At 28.5% G+C, this 24724-nt stretch overlaps 1 pseudogene; it reads left to right on the top strand.

The window, feature by feature from the left end:
* The first annotated feature begins 7781 nt into the window (after nt 1-7781).
* LOC112600623 overlaps nt 7782-24724 on the top strand; it is an 18664-nt pseudogene continuing 1721 nt past the window's right edge.

The raw sequence follows: 24724 nt of genomic DNA, 5'->3' as shown, positions 1-24724 counted from the left end.
GTTTTTTTTTATACGAGTTATTACAACTATGGTCATAATTTTAAAATTCTTATTGTTTTTAATGAATATAACAATATACTCAAAAAACAAAATGTAAACTTAAACACACATTTAAAATTATTATTTTTGAGTACTTCCCCCACATCCAATATTGACTTTAAAAATAAAAATGGTATTTAATATATCGTACAGGCTTAATGTGACAATAATAGGTATTACAATTTACCAGAAATATCAATAAAACCCTTAAATAATTCAAAAAGTAAAATATAGCTAATTTATTTTCATTAAACTACTGGAAGCTGTAAAGTATGTCAAAGGAAACTATTAATACATAAAATAGATAGCCTCACATTGCCGCCTTACGATCCAACTAATCTGTAACAAATAAGTTTTAAATGAAAATAAATCGCTGAAAAAATAAATCAAATTAATTTTCTTTTATACCTTAGTTCAATGACATACACGACATACTTACAGACTAAGGCACTTAAGCAAATGCTATAGGAAATTGTCTCATCTAAACAAAAGTCTAGCGTAAAATAAATAACATAATAGTACGTTAAAGTGCATAAATTATTTTAAAACGTAAAAGTTTACTAGGTAAAAATAAATTTAATTATACATAATAACTTACGGTGTACCATTGTTAGATGCTTTTAGTTCAGATATGCTTAAAAGAATAGACAAAATAAGTCCATAAAACTGTTACTCAATATAATATAAATTAATATAATTTTAAACTACATGAAATTTCTATAATTTCAAAATTATATATAACAGACATTACATTTTTATTTATAATAATAATTTTGTTTTTGCTTAGCGCATCAAAAGTATACTTGTATATTTGTTATTCATAGCCCATATATAATAATCGTTTATTTATTTAACAAATGCGTATATATAAAAGTAGAATAATAATATTACATTAGTATCTAATACAATTTGTATTTGAAATATTTAAATCAACATAAAACTCATATTGCAGACAGTAAATCGACTAGTATTAAATTTAGTATTTAGAAAAGAAAAGTTTAGGGTTTGCAGAAAATAATTATAATATGCAGCTGAATCATTAAAATATATATTATAATATTTTCAAAGTGTAAATATACAATAATATATATCTATTTTTTTTTTTTAATACGGGAGATTAAAAATTGAAACGTGTACCTAATATTATATAAATCATATTATATAGTTTTAAAACCATAATAAACTATTAAATAGTTAGTTTAAGTAACAATAATTAACTCTCGTTCAAATACGAGTACTTTAGTAATATTTTATGTTTATATGTGTATTTGAAAAAAATTCAAAAGTGTAATAAGATTTTTTTTTTTATATATTTACTAAATTGTTCGCGAAATCGGTAAGAAATAAAATCAATATTTAAAGAAAATACTACTACTACTATTACAAGTACTTCCATCGTAAACATATTTAGTCACGTACACAAAAATCTACGCAGGTGTTTATTTTGACATATTTTTTGTAACAATTTAGCAATCTGAATTATTTTGTATGATTTTACAATTTTTATTTTACTTTTCATCCTTCAAGTTCTAGTATGATTGACTATGACTTTTTAGTATTTTAGTCTTTCGAACGAGATTTCAAATAAGTTCTCACAAAATATTTCATAAATATAAAAAAATAAATATTTACAGAATTATTTTAGTTTTATTAAACTTATGTATTTATTATAGGTTTTTAAAGTTTTTTTTTTTTTTTTTGTGGTCACTGCTAACGTTAAATTTGAAGTTTTTTTTGAAATAATAACATAATGTATATTTTATATTACAACAACAGAAATGACAAGTTTAGATACCCATTTTAATATTTGTACAGTACTTTTAGAAAATAAAACATTGAATAATAGTATGATGATGATCCATGAAAATATTAACTCAATATCATAGTATTTTTTTATAAAATATATTTTAAAAAAAGTATAATTTATTGTTAAATTAAATTTAAAAAAATATCTTGGTTTCAGTCACTTAAAGGCATACAATGTTTCTAAAGTTGTATAATAAAATACATGTTTAGAAACACGAATTGTCTTACGATTAATTAAATAAATTAGAACATACATCTATAATTAAAAATCGTCTGAAAATAATTTATCGTTATATTTCAAAAGTGTATAACTAAATAATCATTGAGAGATTTTAGAATTAATTATGTACCTAACATAAGTCTGCGTAACTGTGCTGGTATACTAAAGTATTGTATACCACTATAAATATACAAAATTAGGTTCTTAGTAAATTATTTGGAGCTGTGCGCTGATTGGTCGATATTTAAGTGGTATTCAAAACTTACGCAAAGTTTGAAGGTTAATTGATTACTGTAAGAGCGGCGTATATTCTAACGTTAAACATATCTGATGTTTAAATATACCCTATGGTCGTGATAAATTGTATTATTTATTTGTTACTTGATAAAATTATATAACCATGTTCATATTCAGTAATATTCAGTACAATGTACAATAAAATTATTATATAATAGTAATATTGTTTTACAATAAATTCCATTCGACAAAATCAAACATAGACATTTGTTTTTTCTACTATTATATTATTATTATAATATTATAAATTAAATTTTTAAACTAGAATTTATGTCTATAAATTTATTATTGAAAAATCTTAGAAGTATTTGTATTTTGGAAACGCTACACGAAAAAAAGTTTTTAATGTTATTCTATCATTGTGATAGTCGCATGTCGTTATGTCGTGACGATGGTGATATCTCTAACAGTCATCGTAAATGGATAAATCTATGACCTATTTATTTTTCAACGACAACAGATTTACACTTGACCTATTGTATTTATATGACATGTTTGCCGTGTTTTTGAGATATAAAATAAATAAATACTTGATATTTCAGGAATATTATTGCGATAGTATACCTACATTTGATTTCCGGAATTGTTATATATTGTTTAGTATACTAAACCTTAATATGTCTATTGTTCGCAATAAAAATCGATAAATTTTAAAGTTAGTTATAACATGATTTTTTCAATATAGAAACGACTTTCTGATCGATTTACGAGTAATAATTATTGTCTTTTCGATTGAATATTTAAAAATACTCGTACAATGATTACATTTTGTAATTTAAAAAAAAAAATCTTTAAATAATCCTGTAAAATTTTTAATTTTAATATTCTTCTTTAGTATATTATGATATGTATTAATGAATATATTTAAATATTTTTAAACAGTAAAGGCTCGGTTGCATTAAATTTAAACTTGCAAAAAACTAAATGCAACGAGACACGAGACGTAGTGATCACATTTTAAGTGAAACGATAATTAGAAAAAAAACTGTTTTTAACAAAATGCATCATATTATAGAGATAAAGTTGTTTTTAGTCTGAGTCTATTTAACATATTATATAGTTCTTTAATTATTATAATATCACAATAATAAAATATTTACATGGTTTGCTGTGAGTATATTTATTCCATGTATCTCTGCATTGTTGATTATTGTGTATGTATTATTATATTTATATATTTATTTAAATAATATTATTATATTCTACTCATACAGCTTATTAAATTGACGACTATTATTACTCTACTGCAATTACCGTACAACCATAAAATTAAAATATCAACGATATTAAATATTATAAAAAAATACAATCAGTCGTGTATATATCTATTAGGCACAATGGGATAAATATTTTACACCAAATGCTTGAAGGGAAATTTAATTCAAAATATTATTTAACATTTGTGTTGATATTAAAATAGGAATTTTTTTTTTTAACTCGTTTTATAAAAAATGCGTGTTTCAGATACATTGTACATTCTATGAACATTAATTATTAATTGGTTGAGTGTGCAATAAGTTAATAGTGTAACTATTAAATTTAATGATTTTTTTTTTTTTATAGTTAAAAAGTTATTGTACTACAAAAAAATATATTAGTCTTGTTAAAATACAATTTTGCATATTATTCTGTCAATTCTGCGTATGTTTTAAGATAAAATAACTTTAGTCAATGTACAAATATAATGTATATGCTATGTATATTATACATAATTGTTACTTCTACACATGAAGAATGCAATGTAATGATAGTTTTGTATTTGAACACATGCCAAAAAAAAAAAAAAAATTGTTAACTTATAAACACATTAGTTGTTTGGTTTTAAGCACAGCGTACAACATAAAGCCATCGAAGGTGGTTAAAATAATTCAATAAAATTGAATGTGTTTTACGCTTTACAAATAAATTGTTTTCAAATAATTTATTTAATTAGTTAAAGTTGACATGCACAGTGAATGTTACAAAAACAGTTGTACAGGCCTGTAGGTTTATAATAGTACACTGGGTTCACTAGCGCACTTGCAATGTTTATTCCGACCCACCCTTTCCCTTAGCACCATCCGCTAAACCACAATTTATGTTCGCATGTATTTTTTGATTTAAATACAAACGAAACAATAATATAATATTAATTTTATATACTTACTCAAACATAATATTATATGACATTAAATTACGCATTCCAACGAATATAAACTATAAAGTATTTACGTTTAATTACTTTTCAAATTTTCATTTTAATTATATATTTTGTATCATATCAGCTATTTTATACATATTTTTACCATATATTATACAACTATATTGCATACATTTAAATCATAATACTACTACACAGGTATAATATTAATGTTACGTATAACAATAGCTTTATTGTTAATTTGTTATTTCGAATAGCAAATGGTACCTGTATACATTTTTCAATTTTAATATTACCATTGTATATTTAAGCCTCTATATTAAAATATGAAGTAACTATAAAAACTTCAAATATTTTTTAATTAATTATTTTAGGTATATTATAATCTTAAACTGTATACTAGTCTGCATACCTATAGTAGTCTATGTGCCTATTATCATTTGTTAGATTTTGATTGATATTTTTTGCCAGAATAAGTTTGTGTACAGGTATAATATAATTTATGATCATTTCAATGTGATTGCGAACGGTTTCAAAGTCAAAGCCATTAAATTTTACATGAACATACGTATGGAAAGTAGACATTTTAGAAATCTTGACGTTGAAAGGTACTTTAATAGTGATTTATTATGTATAGGCTACCCACCTGCAGAGCTTATGTTTAAAACTATACTCATGTAACTAAATTCAACAAATAACAAAGAGTTCATCTTCTCTATTTTGTAATTTGATTTTTCTGCTTAAAATACTTATAAATTAATTAACCTACTCCAGATCGTTTTTGAGTTTATATTTTATTAAGTTTTCTTAATATTATGTTCTTTTTATAATAAAAAATATTTCGTTTTTATATAAATTTAATAAGAAAAATAATACTTATTATAATAATACTATACTATATTATTCGTGGGAAAATAGTGAGTACCAGTATAAAAATAATCACCATTGTTTGATTTTAGTATATTTTTATTTAGATTTGTATGTATATACCATTTTTACTGTGAAAAATAACGAGTGTAAACAATGATCACAAAAATTATGGTTTTTTTGTTGTAGTTACATAGTTTATTTTCATCATTAAAAAAATTGAATTAATTTAAATAGATACTTATTGAAAATACTTTTAAATGTATTAAAAATTATAACTAGGTATGTACTTTAAATGATAGTATTATTGTAATAATGTCAGAAACAAAGAAGATAACTAAGTGAAGCAGATATAAAAGACAAAACAAACGATTTATTCAAATTATATTATTAAATAATATAGAAGGTAAAATTTTATTTAAAATCTAGATAATGAGATAAATATCATCGATTAACTGTACATATAAATTCAATGATAATATCTATAAAATTAATCAATAATATAACTAAAATTATTTTTGAACAGTGAATAATTATAATTAAGTTAAATCATGTATGTCAATGTGGCCAACATTATAATGTTCAAATGAGGATGAAAATAGAATTGTACTCACTTTTTTTTCAATTGATGGAGGCTCATAACCATGTATCTGCTTTTAAAAGTTTTAATCTGGACTTACCCTAGGATATACGAGTACCCCAGCGTGATTTATTATGAACAAGTTATTTCGATTTAATCTAAAAAATATGTTTACAACGCTTACATAAAACAAAATAAAATTCTGTGTAGGTATTAAATAGTTTAAATGATTTCTCAACATTTATAGAAATAATTATTAATTATTTTATCATCTTACTTAACGATGGCATTTTATTTTAAATATTTATTACGATTTCTAACAGAATAATGATTTTTCAGTTATAATTTATTTATTTTATGAACGTTTTCAGTCATAAAGTTTCACGTGAAATCCCACGCGCTACTCATTATATCATTTTGATTTTCTTTCTTTAGATTTCCCTCATGAAAACCGAAAAGAGTGGTAATTGTTATCGGGTTTGACGTATCGAACGTAATGACTATACATACATTTACAAGAATATGCTAGAGTGAAATATAATCGATAGGTTTTACACAATAGTGTTGTACGAAGGTCGAGTCAATTTCAAAGGAAACTTATTTTTATTTTATTTTACAGGTTTATGAACAGATATACAAAACGTGGTCAATTGACTAATGTACACAAATACATGTAAAGCGAAAATCGTTTAAAAATAGTATAATACAACAGGCGCGTGTGATATACATATATGTTTTTTATCAGTATTTAAACAACGACGAAACCCCGTGCAAAGACCTTACAATGTACGTAATACGGAGAATAGCAACATTTACGATATTTTAAAATATCAAGAATAAACATAATATTAGAATAAGAAAAAAAAAATGAATCAACGAGCAATAAATGACCCGGGGTTTAAACCGTCGCATCGGTTAGCGGTGTACCGGAGGCGGGTGTGTTAAAATATGAAAACGAGTAGGTAACGACAACGGTGTTACCGTCAACTTATAAATGTATATTGCCAATATCAATTACGTCATCACCTCGAATAATTACAATAATGACAACGCGTAACTCATAATATTGTAATTCGAAGAAAAAAAAGACGCGCATATATTATTGTCGTCGTACGACGTTATCCCGGTAATAAATTGCACTATACGTATAATACAGTGTACGAACTACGTATATTTCGGAACACGTTTCAGGTGCATCGTCGTAGGGTTCCCGTAGGATTTGAATTTTTTTTAAATCACCTCGTCGGATGAACGGAGTGAAGGCAAAAAACGGCAAACGACACTTCTAGACCCGTTACATTATTGTATACGCGACGGCTGTGTACGAAAATCAATTTCGACCCGACGGACGTCTGTTCTGTATACACGGCAGCTATAATATTATTATAACACAAAAACATTATACGTACGCGCCTTACATACACGTATTGGCGTTATGGTGTTTGAATTCGGACGGCGTGGTCCGTACGCGCGCACGATGCGTATGCATACGTTCATTAATATTATAATATATAGGTAAAGGTAATACTAGATATGTGTACATAATAATAATGTACTTGCGTGGGCGGTACTCGTATTATATACTGTGATATAATAAAATACATCATTATGATATTGCTATACGGCGCGGGCCGGACGCGGAAAACGAGAGTTCCGCGAACCGGAACTCCTGTGACACCGTACACGGGAGATCGGCGATTGTCGGGGGATGGCGGGGAAATGATACCACGGGATCGGCGGCGATGGCGACCGGAAATGTTCTTCCGCAATTGGTCGCCGGACGCATAGAATCCACCGCCTCGTCAGTCCGTTTTCGGTCACCACGTGTGAAAAGTTGCACACGATCGTCGTCGCCATCATGGGCTGCGGAACAAGCAGTACGGCCACGGGCCACGGCCGTCTTCGTACCAACAAGGACTTGTACTTGCCGTCTACGGAACTGCATTTCAACGCCGGTCAGATGCAACGGCTCAACGACAACTTCCTGCGCGGTTATGAAAACTCGGGTACGTGATCGCGTAAATCCTGCGCTACAGCGAATGCGCTTACATAATGCACGTATATCTACTGACTTTAACGACTTTATCACTTTGTGATATTTATACAAGAAATCCTCTGAAACAGACTTGTCCACTGCGCTATGGATATGACCGAATACAAGAGATTGGCGATTTCTTTTAACATATTCTTGCAGCGCACCTACAAAATCTATTATATTTACGCCTCTGCAGTTCAAAACTATAAAAACTTGAAAAAGCTATTATTCAGGAATAACAATGATTAAAATTAAACCAAATATTTTATAACTATAACACATACCATATGTTTTCTAATAGAAAACTTAAATTTATAATACATTTGTAACTATATGTAATAAAAATGCAATCATATATTTTATTCATTTTTAAGTAAATATAGCGTAGATTATTTGAGTTGTTGCAGTTTTAAATGGAGGTGTCGATATATTATGCATAACGTTTTAACATGTTTGAGGATAGGTATATCAGCTCAGTATAATATTATAAGCGTACTTTTTTATGATACCTGTTTTTTATCGTTCTATAATATAATCGTACAGGTATAATTTATCACCTCGCCACTAGATGCGGTAGTGACCGTCTGTCGCACTCAGACATTATTTTTATGCGTTTACTTTTACAAAACTTTCAAATAAAAGCAAATAATAATATGATGTTAAAAAGTATGTAATATTTATAACTGCACGGTTGAAAATTAGTGTTTTATAATTACATGTAAATAAATTAAAAAAAAAAAAAAAAAAACCAAGCAATATATTATTGACAGCAATTAATATTGTTTTTAAAAAGTGGACGTATAATTTATTGTGACACGTTTATGGAAAATGTAAATTTATACATTGTTATTAAAAGGTAGGTGTATTTATTGGTTATCGTTTACCACATATTAATCACTAGTTTAAATTACTTAGTTTTATGTCTAATGGGTGTTCTATTTACATAAAATAGGAAGTCGTACAATGAGATGTTACTATTTTTTTTTAAATTATATTTATTAGACCAAGTCTAGATTATGGCTAGTGATTTTTTAGAATTTTGAAATATGTTTCAAACGACACGCTAAAATCGAAATAAACACATACTTACCTACTGTGAAAGACCAAAACCTGTAAGGCACCATGAGATAGAATAAAGGACAAAGGAACAAGATTCGCATTCAGTAATCGATGAGTTGGTTATCATGTACTCAGAGGGAGTTGGTAACGACATAGCATCGTATAAAATCAACGTTGGATACCAAATCTCACAGAACCGATTAAAAACTGCTAAAATAATAAGATTCGGCTGTGATTTAATATGTTCTATATCGTTTCGTTTTTAGATACTATTTACAATTTTAAAAATTATTAAATAAAATATTTCTTAAAATATTATGTCTGATATATTAAAAAAAAAAAAAAAAAAAAAAACAACAAACAAGTTAGGAATTTAGTAATTCTTCAATAGGTATTCTAAAATACGACCTTTTTTTAAAAGCACAAGGCAAAAATTTAGAGCTCCTGTACACGATTTTCATGATTGTGATTATTTTCTTTTATTCAGAATTATTAGCGGAATCATTTGAATCTAATGTGGATAACTCCTCAAACTTTCGTCGTTTTTAATCATTTTTTTTTTTAACGTGAATCACTTATTTTCAACTGTAGGAATATTATTAAACTGTATTAAAATTACAAATTGATTTAATTATAATTCTTCTATTCGTAAATAACATATTGAAAATTTGAATAAAAATATAATATGATATATATCACCGTTACGGTAGATAACCATAACTTAAATTGCATATATATTTTATTTGAATTAATATCTATAACGGAATGAGATCATAACATAAATTTTCTTGCATTTTATTAAATGATTGAGAAATTAAGAACTTAATTAATTACTAGTAACTACAGTACCAAGTGATTTAATACTAGTCTATTTATTTAGTTATAATATCTAGCTAAATAATGATAGATAGAAGATATAAACTCGACTATGAATCGGTAAACTAAACCGGTAATTACATTAATTATCTGTAGGTTGACAAATTACTATTATTTACCAAGAATGTCATGGGATAAGGACAAAATAGTATAGTATGGAATATAATCTATAAAGACTACATTATATTCATATGAAATAACTCAACAATTTTATTAACAACGTTTGTGGTTTGTTTCTTTTTAATCGATTTTTTTTATCGTAATTTACTTAATCAATACGTTTATTTATACATATATGTGATAATTAATTTAACATCAATAAAATAAACAAGCTTAAGACTTCAGTTGTCTTATTTATTTGTAATCTATGTTCATTTTCTATCTCTCTTGTCGACAGCTATATGTGCGTATAGTAATTTTATCTCAAAGATCAGATTCGTGCCGACTAATTGAATAAAACATTTTCGATAACATTTATTTGTTTTAATTTTTTTTCAATACGTAGATGATATATTATTAAATTGTATACTAGAATAAATATTTTAAATATTTTACTGTGCATTAAAATATTATAAATTATAATATTTTAATTTATAATACACATACATTTATAAACGTATTACAATATGTAAACTTACACACGAACAAACGCGTGAATATATTCCATAAATTTTATAATTTTTAATTTACAATATTAAACTGGTACAAACGCATAATATAATATTACGTTATTTGATGGAATCCCACTTTTTCATTTCGTTTGGTATAAATGTGTAAAGAGTCTCATAAAGTTCTCAAGTATAGGGCTTCACGCTTTTTAAATAATAACAAAAAGAATCTTTAAAATCGATCAAGTGCAAGACGTAGTAAGAAAAAATGTAAATACGTTTCAAACTTTCAAATTTCAGAGGGTCGTGACTAATGGTATCGCTTTAGATGTTTTGTATATTTATTTTAATTTTGACGTTTGTGCACACAACGATAATTATTCTTCCTTTGAAAAATGTATTCAAGCGCTAAATTAAAAACACATTTCATGTTAAAATGAAAATTATATATTATATATATATATATATATATATATATATATATATATATACAGCTTTGAATAGAAATGTTATTCTTTGACTAGTGTATTTTGTAGGTAGGAAATAAAAGTAACATAGAATATTTACTCTTGAAAAATTAATTTGAACTTGGTAGTTATCTATATTCTGTATTGACTAATTATGAAAATCTAATTCTTTTCGAGTATAACTAATTTTTATTTATACTCCGTAATTAATTAGTTCCTTTTTTATGGTTTTAATATAGTGTACGAAGATCTTTCTTACAATGTTTAATTTAAAATAAGACATACATTTTTTTATCTAAAAAAAAATGTTTATTTAAAAGATAGAGGTATTTTTACTACGTTTTTATGTGTTTTTATTAGTACATTTTAGTTGTATAGTATGTATTTATCCTATTGTATGGAGCAAATCAATTTTCAGAAAACGCCATATAATATACATTAATATTATTAAATTAGTTCATAGTTATATTATTATTTTCAAGACAGTATGTTCAATTTTACAACAGTAATAATTTTAAGCATACCAAATAATATTAAAAAGTGGTTTTGAATTTTCCAAAGCAAATTTAATAATTTTGGTTTTACTTAATCCAAAAATTATGTCCACGATTAATTTTTAAGATTTTAAAGCATTACTAAAATATTTCATTTTAAAAGCTTTTAAAATATAATTTTTTTTCTTAATTTAAGAACATTTAAAATAAAATTCATGATTAATATTTTATTTTTTTTCACATCTGTAACAAATTACATTTTTGTCTTGTACTTCTAAAAACTATTTACTATTTTATGATTGATAATAAAACATAAGTTAAAAGAAAAACTAATGTGAATTAAAATGAATACTAAATAGTAAATAAATTGTATCTGTATACTCAATATTTCAGAATTGAGAGACAATGTTTAATTTACGTTTTATAGAAATTCCATTATTTTACCACAAACCTAACCCATTTTACAATTTCTGATATGCTTTAGTATCATTTATAGTTGTTACTTTTTAGTTTCTAGATCAATAGCTAAATTGTATTATGTTTACTATTATGTAACTGATTATATATATATATGTATTTAAACTTTAAAGCAATCTACTCTCAACTACACAAAAATTTATCGAATCAGTTATTTATTTTCATTATTTATCCTGTTTATTTTATTAATTATATTGTTTTATAACTCACAGTCTTATAAAATACCATTACATCTTAACAAATACTTTATAGTTTTGAGCTATGAACTTATCTATATGTTTTTCTTATTAAAATATATTGTATTACTATTTTTTCAACTTTTTCATTTATCACATTTTATTAATTGAGCTTTTTAATAGGTAATATAATTATTATAATAATTGATGTTCTATATGGCTTTAATGTTTCAAAGTTAATTAAATATGATGAATGATTAATCAAAATTAATAATTTTATAATGAGTTATATAGGTATTTTATTATTTTATATAACTACTTATTAAATAATTTATATTATTCTCATTAAAAATTATGTGTAGATGATTTATCTACTAGTTCATCATCACTAAACGTTGAAGCCATAGTTAATCGTATTATTCAACGTTTGTTGTGTGGAATTGGGAAGTTGGACAAACGATTCGCATGCAAGTTTTTGGTCACCGCAGAACCCATGTCATCTTCAATAAAGGTCTGGTCAACAATAAAAATAATTAATTTAACTTTCCCCCGACAAAAAATTCTGTAATTAAAGTAAAAAATATTGTAACTTAAAAAAACAATATACGTAATATTATAGAGTATAATAAATTAAATTTGAATAACTATTAATAAATTAGGTATACTGATATAATTATTTCAATCAAATTAATATAATTTCAGTTATCCAAAAGTTTTAGTTACTACATAAGACTTGACGTATTGTCAGAACCGAAAATTTACGAAGACGATTTTGACTATCAAGTAAGATGTGTAGTGGAAGAAGATGGCGTACCCCAAGGCTTTGCTAAAATCCGGCTAGTCACCAATGAACCTGAAAAATGGGCCGATTTAATCGACAATGATGGATATCTCAGACGGTAAAATAACATACTTATTTTAAATTATAATTACAGTATATATTTAATTGTATGAAATTAACAATAAAACTTGTTAATTAGATCTAGTTTTAGGGAAATATAAATTTTTAAAGAATGATAAATGAAATAATGCAATTTTTCATTAATTTGTTTTTTTTTTTTTAACTATGTTGGTAAGTATATTTTATTAATTCAAACCAATTCCCTTTTATTTTATAGCTGAAAAGCGAAACAAAGCAATTTAATTTAAATAATATTTTGATTCCACTTTAAAGTTCTACCTAAAAAAGTACCGTACGTCACATCCATTTACAATTCAAAAAAATATTATTCATTTAATTAATTTTATTTTTTATCTATACTTTTATGTTTTTCGTATATTTTAAACATTTTTAATATTTAGTAAAAATACATGTCATTTTTATTATTAATAAATTATGTAATACAATATTATTCCTCGTTAAATGTCAACGCCATAGCAAGTTATGATATTGTTAAATGATTATCAGTAATATTAGAACTGATAAAAATTGTATATAGTAGCAATTTATACGTACAACCTTTATTATATTTTTTTAAATTGATTATTTGTTCATTAAACATTTGAGTATACTTGAAAACCAAACCAATAAAAATAACGTTTAATTTAACTAACTAATTAATTGATAAATTATATCAAATTTTGTTTCGTAAAATTAAATTTTATACTCGTATATTATAATGATAATATCATGTTTAAAAATATTTTCTAAATGGAAGAATACCGAGGTATATTATATTTATATTTATACGAGTTTTGAGCTTAAAAAAAATATATTATGATAATATAGAATATTCGTTTATACATTCAAATTAGTTTTTGTTCAGAATGACAATAAATTGAATATTTCATAATATTTATGATATACCGTTATAATAGAAAATGTTTATTATATGCCATAAACGTATATACATATAAATTAAATTATTTGGTGTTATCAAAATGTAATATACTAATTTATATTTTATATTATATGTATAGTTATATCAATAAAACAATAATCATGTACGAATTTTATTTCGCTGCAATTATACTTATATGGTAATCAAACGAAAAATACAATGAACATGAAAATAAAATGTTTATCATATTATACTAAGCCAAATCTGTACGATAACTAAAATAGTAATATTGTTTGTTTGAGACTTGAGTATAACAACCAACGGTGATATATATTTTACACGAACTGCTGTAAAACTAGAGAGCCAAAAAGGATAACAAAAGGTTAGGCTTTTGGGATTATTAAGCGCAAATCTCCGCGATTGACTATCATTTGAGACTTATTTATACAACGTTACCCAAAATGCTATCAGAAATAATAATACAAATAAAACTTATTGTCAAAACGGGTTCGGCACGCCTGATATATTTTTGTATTGTTCTTGTGCGTTCAAATTTTCACAAACATTCGATTGTAATGTATCATGTCAAGCTTTTAATGATCGGTTTCGGTAAACGCATATAACCTAAAATTGATGAAACGTGTCAATCCTTAACATACCCAGAGATTTTGCTGCTTGATAACGCACAGTTCGGTGCACCATTAATCAAAATTTAAATTTTTCGCCTGACACTTATTTGATAACCATGTTTTGTTAAACATCCTACAAGGACAAACTTAACAAAATAAAAAATAAATATTTTTTTACTCTTTGCTCTCCCCAAGACAAGGGTGATCAGGAAAAAAGTTTTTCTTGGGGGTTTTAACGCATACACTAAAATACGCGCTTATTTGTAGACGATAAATTTTATTAAAAAAAAAAAAAAAACAACCCTCGATATTCTACAAAATAAAAATAATGTCATTTTCGATGACATCCATCGATTATAGTATATACCATTAGCAATTTTTTTCTATGTAGTCATAAATACTTTTAAGTCTTTGTTGTACTGGAAAAGACAATAATCAAGCGCCATATGACGATATATAATATTTATTTTTATTTTTTTTTTTTTGTAAGTTTTGGCCTTCAAGACAATTATTCCAAACAAATTTATTATCATCCATCTTTATTATCTACCCACTTATCTTAATACTGTAAATCTGATGTTATTGCTTTGATATATTTTTAATTTAGTGTATCTACCTTTAGTGTGGTATACTTAAGGATATTTTCCAGTTGAATCTTTCTTAATACCTATTTTTACAAAAATGCCTTTTTTTATCTAAAGAAGTCCAGCTAATTTAATCCTTTTCGTGACTACTCCTAATATGTACGGTTATGGAATTAATAGTTGTTTAGTTCATTGTCGAGACGTTTTTTCCATTCAACAAAGTTGGAATAAAATAAGTGGACTGTTTACTCGAAGTCTATAAGTTATTCTTCGTAGAATTGTTCATTTAAATACTGAACATTTCGTTTATTTAGTCTTTCTTGGCGATCATACCCATACAAAACTGCTGGTTACGTACCAAAGTTACATATTATTAGATTTTTAGTATTTTCGGTATAAATTCCTCGATCTAGCTTTATTTCCTAAAGCCTAATATCTACTATTCTCTATTTGTATTCCAGTATTCACGTCCGCCTTTAAGTCGTTAGGTTACTATGTGTTATTAGGTTACTTGTGCTATAATTGATCTCGAGTATTTGGACTGAAAAAGTATTTTAATGGGGCATGGTCTATTTTATTATTTTACTCTAATTTTAGTAGATAATGTAGTGTTTATTCTTATACATTGATAGTGACAAATTGAAATTGCGTTTCGTCGAGTTGCTAGCCAAGTCCGCTTCTTGCAAGAGTGACTTCGTCGGTCGACCCGAAGACGTGGACGAAAGTTACTTGTGCGGGTGTCCTGGTAAGATTGTAGACGCGGGATTACTGCATGAGATCCTAAAGAGTCCCGCCGACGAACAAGTATTTTTCGGAATGGGTAAGTGTGAGACATTTATTTATACAGGCTTATCATATGTATAGTATACCTGCATGCGTTCATTACGTTTGGAAACTCTTGATTACTATATACATATTTTAATATCTGGGTAGAGCAATCACAGAAAACACCGATATTTATTTATAATGTGTAATATTTAATAACCTCATTAATTATATCATATATTATTATCGTGTATCAATCCCAGCCATTAGTCTAATAACCGTTTCCAAATACATTGAACACTCTGTATATTACAGTTTATAGATATAAATTATAATGTAATTAAACGCAGGTAGTGCCGGATCCAGCAAGTTTCCCGACCCCAGAGACCTAAGGATCGCCGTCGTTGAAGACGCGCAGTGCGTCAAGTTACGCATATCAGGTCCGAAAACGTCGGGAGATATTGCAGTGGTTCTTTTGCCCGCCATCGAGTTTTCCGGTTGGCCTAAGTATACAGACATCTTATCCAGAATACCACTAACACATCCAGACATTCTTATACATCAACGGGCCATGACTATGGTGAGCGCACAAACTGTAGAAACATTCGTCACCAAAAACGAACAATTGATTTTGTTGTAATCGAAATATTTTATATTATTATGACTTGACGCCGTATAATGTTGACAATGCACTCTATTCAGAATGTCAAATTCGATTATCTGTATTTTATGTGACTAATTATCATACACAGAAGCTCAATATGTCACCCCCATCATCGTTTTCAATTAATATATAATAATTATACCAAATATGCAAATATTTTGAATCCAATGAAATATGCATGTGTCGTATATTATAAATTAGATTATATGCACTCAAAATTATATAAAATATATATATTCCAACACTTACCTAATAACTATAACTTATAAGCACGAATAATTAAAGGGAACTCTTGGTAATTTGACTATTAATAAATTATACACATAGATTAGATCAATAAATTAGTTATCTAAGGTTTTAAGAAAAAAAAAATATTAACTATATTTAAAAATAAAATATGTATAAATAAAAACAGAAACAAAATATATGTAGATAACAAGTACACGAATATTATAATATGGTTGTATATTATTATGATAAACCAGTCAAACTTTTTTAAGAGCAAGATATTATGTGGAAAACATAAATAAAAATAGATATAATAAGTTTAAACACGGGGTAGGTCTTTCTAGAGTATTGTTTAACTAATATTAATGCGCGAAAATACGAAACGAATAATCAATTACTGAAATAAGTGTATTACACGAGTCAATAATTAAATTGTAAATTATATATATATATATATATATATTACGAGTATTATTATGATCCAGATGGCCATTAAAATGATACATTATGAACAGCTATCGATTTGTTGGCGTATCAAAATCGAATATATCACATTGAACGTCTCGTATACCAAATAATATGTTATGTTACAGGGATACTATGCGGTTCCGGTGGCGCCACATCTGACGGTCCGATGCTACGACCGATCAGCCACCTGGCAGATGAGATTTCCGGCGGCCGAATGTCTGTATCAGACGCACTACTCGGAACGGAGCGTGGTGAGCAACATCTATCACTTCCTCCGGACCAAGGTGCCAAAGTTGCGGAAAGGTGACAACGGCGTGTGCGTGGTGAGCGGTTACATGTTGAAGACGTTGCTGTGGTTCCGGCTGGAAGCGTGCAGCCGCGTCGAGGACTGGGACCACCGGTGCGTGGCCGAGCACGTGCTGACGGTGCTCGACGCATTAGTTGCCGCGCTCAAGGCCCAGCATCACAGGTCATACTTCTATCCATATGCAAACGTCGTACTAAACGCACCTCGGGCCTGCCGGACGATGGTGTCCGAGGACGATTACCAGAACGATGTGGAAATTGTGGAGGCGTACATGTACGGATTGTTCGAGAAGTCCATGGGCAGCGACTCGATCGTCACCGGACAGGCGTTTCAGAACACAGACGCCGATTACTGGCAGAACTTGGAGTCGGTCATGCTGTACAAGTGGTACCGGGTGCTGGAGACCATGGATCCGAAACCCCGGAGGTTCGATTACTCGAGAAAACAAGTGGAGTATATTGGTGAAGTGTTCAAAGGAATGTTGGCCACCAGACATTGCGTAAGCATAATTTGACATATTATATGTATATGGAAGTTATATCGATGGGTAAAAGGCTGACTGTCGTCGCTCACGAGCACATGCGTAATTTTACTGGAAGCACTTAAAACTGTACATTTACCTACATAATCGTTCTTGATCAAGTCAATAAATACCAATGTTTTTATTACAAGATAACTGATGGACCAATAACCTTTGACACTTGATTTGGCAATTATTATTGATGCATCATACAATTTATCTTTATCTATGACCTAGCACCTAGCCTAAGGTCACGCCATTCTACCAAATATTCAGGTATTTTGATAGCATTTTTAACCTTACTGATTTGTGCTATAGTGTTATTATGTTCAAACCCTAGTTTTGAAATTTGAACGAAACTTAGTTTTTCCTGCTAAATCGTGATTACATAAGGTAATTGGGAATACGCTTTCAAGAAATTTTCTAGTAAAAATTAAGATTTTTGAAATTTTTTGTTTTGAGAATAAGATACACGCCATTCTCGTATAAATGTGATCTTAATTTTGAAACCTCACAGCCCTCCTTACTTCATAAAATGAAAAATACATGAAGACAGCCAGCAACAGGTGTCATCAACATACTTCAACAGAATAAAAATTAATTTATTCAATAGAAAAAATTAACTTTTTTGAAATTAATTTATGCAAATATTAAGGATATTATTTTCAGTATCATTCAAATTTACTTTTTAAATTCACAAGAACCTCTTTTACTTTTAAGATTGATATCCTATAAATTGATCAGAGAAATAAGTAATTCAATTCCTATATTTGTAAAAATTAAATTTAAAAAAAACATTTTAGTACGAATATAATGTACCTACATCATACCCATGATTATAAAAGCTTAGTTTTGAAATTGGTATGACAATTTTTCCGACATAAAATGAAAAATAAGAAAGAAACAGTCAAAAACAGGTCTTGTCGGAATATTTTTTTATAAAAAATGTTGTCAGTGTTTATCTTTGGATTATAAAATTCAAATAAAAATAATTTAATGATTCGTTGACTTTTCGACCAAAGGGTAAGTTACAAAAATTGGCCTTTACCATCGATATTATATATTTTATAATATACACATTATTAGTATCTATAACTTATAAGTCTGAGATTTAATTATATTATATATCTCGTTTACTAATGTACGTTCAAGTTCCTATACATTTCGAGTGAAATATGAATATATTATTATATAAACTGTTCATTGTTCATATCTACCGTGCTGTATATTTTCAAACTATCGGACGTAGCGTTTTGAATGGCCAGTGCGTATAATAAGTCTATAACGATATAGGAATTCATCGGAGTTCGTTGGCGATTCCACCCAAAAGTTGACCAATGTCAAAATTTACTATAGAGTTTGGTGGTTAAGTTAGTTTTTTTTCCAGCATATTTATGACAATAATATAAATTATTACCCATATTGAATTTACCGGTTTATCTCAAAAAATATTCTAGAGCTGCCGCCGCACACCTGCAACGGTATGGGTAGGCTTCGGTCATAACACACATAAACAGTACGCGTATTATATACCTGCATTGTGTACCATGTCATGGTTATTAAGGTGTGCGTTTTGCTTATCGGCCTAAAATATTATTACGGTAATGGAAATCGCACGCAACGTCACTAGTGGTTTCTATTAATTATGCATAACACGATGAGAACCACGCACAGGCGGAACCCCTAACGTACATCCTCAACAGTGACTACAATGTTAATACTCAATTTTTAAATGTGACGAATATAATAATTAGTGACTGCGCTATTGTGTATTGAAAGTTGAAACACAAGTAATACGCTAAATAACTGAAAGGTCGGCCGAATCGATTCGAAATACACAAGCCCACGGCGCAATAATAATTATTTACAAATGACCGTGAGAGACTGTCTAAAGTAGATTTAACAGCATACCACGGACATGTAATTATTTAACGTGTTACTATAATGTATTTGATTGACAAAATTTGGAAATCCCCGAACTCCCTGCAAACTCCCATGCAGACATTTTTTTTTTTTTTTGACAATTAGTAAAGTGTACAAAAATCGTATACACCTATCAACCATCACAAATATTATGAAATTACACCACTGGCCATGTGCCGTAAAGTTTAAACGCATTAGCACAATACATTTTTTGAATAAAATTCGGTTTAGGGTATTTGGTTTGTAAAAGTAAAATATTTTTCGAACGATAACATTGACCAACGAACTCCGTCGAAATGTAAAATAATAAACCGACTACTGCTAATAAGCCTGATGATTTACTACACCGTTACAGTAGTGATTTGTACACTCTAGTATATCGTTTAGGTGGCAGCTGGTGCGGCAGAATCGTCGTCCGCGTGGCACTTCCTGACGGAAGAGAAAATCCCACGGTACAACACCGGGTTGGTGGCCGGAGACGAGATCGGGCTGGACGCTGCGTACCTGGTGTCAGTTGTCGCGGAACAGGCACTGGCCATTTACGGGGCAGCCCGGGACACGAAGAACAACGACCGGAAGCGGCGGCCGATGCGTTTGGCCGCCGAGAAAAAGAGCAGCGTCGGCGGTGGTCGTCGCGGCCGGTGTCTCGGGGACGCCAGCGCGGAGTCGTCTTCCACCGGCGGCGGACCGGAAGCGGTGCGCCGGTTGCTGTCCGACGTACGCGGACGCCACGGTGGCCGACATCGGCGGCGACTCGACCTGGTGCGGTTCGTGCTCGGACGGTTGCACGCCGCGGCGGACGTCTCGGCCACTTCCGGTCACCGTGGTGCCGGCGGCGCAGCGTCGGACTGGGCCGCCGCTGTCGCTGTTCTTGCGCCAGCTGTACGACGTGTCGCACAGCACTTGTTGGCACCTGGACGAGTGGCGGCGACGGTGGGACCGGGACGAGCTGCGTTCGTTGGGCGCGTTTGCAAAGCTCTTGTGCAGGGACGAGGTGCGGCCTACCGATGCTCTGTTGGACGCCATGGAGAAAGGTATGGTGTGCCGCTGACTATGTTACTTATTTATGATATCGGTAAGGATGCATATATATTTTTTTAAATTTCGGTGGTTTGGAATGCGATTTGTAAAACAAGAAGAAGTATACGAGCCGGTATTTATTGGAAAAACTAGATTTAAATATTGGTACCTAATCGTTAAAATGCGTATAATATATTATTTCCATGGAAAAAATGTCTAGAAAAAAAACGTGCTAAATAAAAAGCATAACATCAACCGTTATTATTAATTATTTTTTATTCATGACTGTAGTCTACATTACTCTTGTGGTCCGAATTAGGTCAGGCTCAACGTGCTAATGGTACTATGAATAGATCTCGAATTTAGATTGTGTACTGTTAGATAATCAAGAATAATATATATATATAAAAAAAAAAAAAACCATTCAAAATAATTGAGTAAATGCTTTTTTGTACAGCAGGACGTGTCGAGTGGTGTAACTTATCACTGAATAGATCACTGAAATGAGTATATTAAATTTGAATTAAATTATAAAGCAGTGTATCTACACGATGAAAAACGATTCTGAACGAAAACGGTATAACTTTTAAGTAACCATAGTTATACAAATCAATAATTTTAATGATTTAAATCATAAAAATATCTGTATTTTCTTATTGTTTAACCTCCTTTAGTACAAATTAGCTCTAATTTTCTACCAGAGAATTAATGATCGGAACATAATATTATCATTCTACTGAAAAAATGGTTAATTAACAAACACAAAAAAATTAAATTACATTTATTTTATTTTATTATTGTGAAACAATCATTTAAAAATATATAATTCAAAACATGAAATTATAAATAGTTATAAAATTAATATTATATTAATTTTTTTTTTAAATGTATTTTATGAATATTTTTGTAAATATTTAAAATCATTATTATTATTATTTAATTTAAAACTTGTATAGAAAATAATATTAGCATTATGAAAATACCTTAAAACTAAACTCATTAAAATTGTATTATATATATATATTTGTAACGCTTACAGTATAAATGTGTAATAAGCATATCATATTATGATTTTAGTTGTATTTATTTATTTAAATGACTTAAACCCACAGATAATAATAGTACAGTTAACATGATATAAAATGCTAAAAATGTATTTATATTATAAAACATATAATATTAAATATTTGAATTTTGTCTTATTATTGATAAAAAGAAAAAAATTGAATTTTTTAATATTATTTTTTGGATATATTGACGTAGTTTTTTACTTCGTACATTTTAGTGAAATACTATTTAGTGTTTCTTACACCAATTGTTATGCAAAAAACATATGGCATAAAAATCACAATATATGAACAGAAATAATAAATTTAAAAATGTATTTAAATAATTTTTAAATAAATACATTGAAAAAATAATATATTATAAGTTTAAATATTGCACAGGTCAGTGTTTAGAAGGTCGCCAAGTTAGAAACTTTAAAACTTTTTTTTCTCAATATATTGTAGCTACCTTTTTTACCTCAAATTTGTTAGTACCCTTAGCCTTGTTTAAATCTATTCAATACAAATCAACTCGATGATTTTAATACTTATTTTTTTTTTTTTTATGAATATAAAACAAGTTCATATACTTTTCAAAATTGTCATCGAAATTTTATACTATCTTGTATAACAAATGGGTTATTTAAGTTATTAGTACGTCTGCTCATCAGCATAAATATGCATGTTTATAAAATCTTAAAAAAATATTATTCACTAATTGGTAGTTGGTGATTTACACGAGTTATAAAAATAATACTTCAGTACAGCTGTATACTCATGTATAAAAAAAAATTTTTTGAAAACAATATGCAAAAAAAAAATCTGTACATACAAAATTGTTAGGTAATGAAACACATTTCAGTATAAACTAGAAATTGTTTTTACCAAACAATATAAATGATGAAACACTATACAAGTATCTGTCCTAATTATTATATTTTATATAGGTACAAGTTATATAAAATACAAGGTCTTATTCTATCAAAATTTGTTTTCATTTAACCGAATTATTGAGTTTCATTAAGTTCCGTTTAATTTTATTTGAATACAGTATCCTGGTGCCCTGATAAGTGTTTCGAAGTGGTTAATTGTCTCAGATTTAAATTTAAATTATGAGTATTATTAATTATTATATTCGTATTTTTTTATTTTTATTTTATTGAACATTTCTGTAAAATAAAACAATATTATTTAATAAATAATTAAATAAACAAGTTTATTACTCGATTGATAGAAATTTCTACATTAAAGTTATCTTTCCAGCTTAGTGATAAACCGGTAGCTATTATTAACAAATGATGAATACGATCATTGTTTTTTCGTTCCAATTGTCCGTAATCACAATGGTTGTTATCACTTATCGATACTTGATAACTTTTTCGGTTACTCATTCTGATTTGGAACATAATTAGTTTTTAATTTAAAAATATAAAGTACTGACTCTTGTAAATTTGTCAAAATGTGTATGATATTTCAGTTACGAAAAAATTGAATAATAAAAATAGTCCGTTGACTGTGGAAAACTGAAAAGCATTAGCATTTTTTTCATTAATACATACAAATATGCAAATAATGCTTGTTCTGGTTTAAGCAAAATAAAATATGGTAACCCTATATCAACTCTCTAAAATAAGGGTGATTATTTTTTAAGTGATCCGGGTTGCAAAATTCAAAATATGGCTCTGCTAACACAACTAAGTACTTATAGTTAGAATTTCCTTTAATATAATAATAATAATAAAAAGGTAATAATATAATTATTTATCTCTAACCTTAAAGTTGTCAGTTGCATAAAATTGTAATCGAGTGTATATTGTTGTGGTTATGAATTATTTACTGTGTAATCATAGTTATTTAATTCAGTACTATCTTGAGTGTTAAATTTAAAACATTTTTAAGACTTTTTTGTAAAATTGCACAGGGTGGTCATGGGCGGACAAATTGCTGTTGGCTGCCGTAGAATTTCAGAACGGCGTGGACATAGTTTGCACGCCGAGTTCGGGGGACGTGCAACGGTTCAGTATATCGCTTTCGGAACCCGAACAGGAAACATTCGCGTCCCGCAGCCTGGGCCGGGCCGCGGACAGACAACGGTATTCCGCTCGAGCGGACACGGTATCCAATAAATTTAAAACGGTTAGAGGTGGGTGAATTACGTTTTTCACATTTTAAATCACAATCCTTCCAACTTGAACCCCTTCTACCCATCACCATACCATTTTATCACGATTGGCTACGACGAGCAGCCAGGCATAGCGACTGCCGCAGGCAACCTTTCCACCTATAACAAAATTAAAAAAAAAAAAAAAACCATCGCATTCGTCGTATATCGTCTTTAAACACACACACACATCTACAAATTTATAATCCAATCATATAGCATATTATGTGCACGGCAATGTCATCAGAATATCAGATGTACCTATATATATTATAGCTATTTAATTGAACATCTCTAAACGGCCCTATTTTTTATTTATCTCTCGTTTTTGAATAATATACGTATATATATTCTGGTTCCGACAGGCATGTCGTTTTTGGACGCCGACAGCTCGCTAAATGACAAGAAAAACGCTCCACAAACCACTGTCACTTCATATGCACGTCTACAATGGCAAAGCCCCATGACCGCAACGATTGCGTCCAAC

Source organism: Melanaphis sacchari, unplaced genomic scaffold, assembly GCF_002803265.2.
Source record: "Melanaphis sacchari strain LSU unplaced genomic scaffold, SCAv2.0 Contig0_pilon_pilon, whole genome shotgun sequence".
Lineage (NCBI taxonomy): Eukaryota > Metazoa > Arthropoda > Insecta > Hemiptera > Aphididae > Melanaphis > Melanaphis sacchari.
The sequence above is the reverse complement of the archived record's forward strand: the minus strand, read 5'-3'. Positions and strand labels throughout refer to the sequence as shown.